Source organism: Bison bison, unplaced genomic scaffold (assembly GCF_000754665.1).
Source record: "Bison bison bison isolate TAMUID 2011002044 unplaced genomic scaffold, Bison_UMD1.0 scf7180017864317, whole genome shotgun sequence".
Lineage (NCBI taxonomy): Eukaryota > Metazoa > Chordata > Mammalia > Artiodactyla > Bovidae > Bison > Bison bison.
The window spans coordinates 3,958,747-3,959,074 of record NW_011494889.1 but is presented as its reverse complement, the minus strand read 5'-3'; positions in this window follow the sequence as shown (position 1 = coordinate 3,959,074).

Below are 328 nucleotides of genomic sequence, written 5' to 3'. Positions count from 1 at the left end.
TGCATACAAGTTTCTCAAGAGGCAGGTCAGGTGCTCTGGTATTCCCATCTCTTTCAGAATTTTCCACAGTTTATTGTGATCCACACAGTCAAAGGCTTTGGCATAGTCAATAAAGCAGAAATAGATGTTTTTCTGGAACTCTCTTGCTTTTTCTATGATCCAGCGGATTTGGCAATTTGATCTCTGGTTCCTCTGCCTTTTCTAAATCCAGCTTGAACATCAGGAAGTTCACGGTTCACATATTGCTGAAGCCTGGCTTGGAGAATTTTGAGCATTACTTTACTAGCATGTGAGATGAGTGCAATTGTGTGGTAGTTTGAGCATTCTT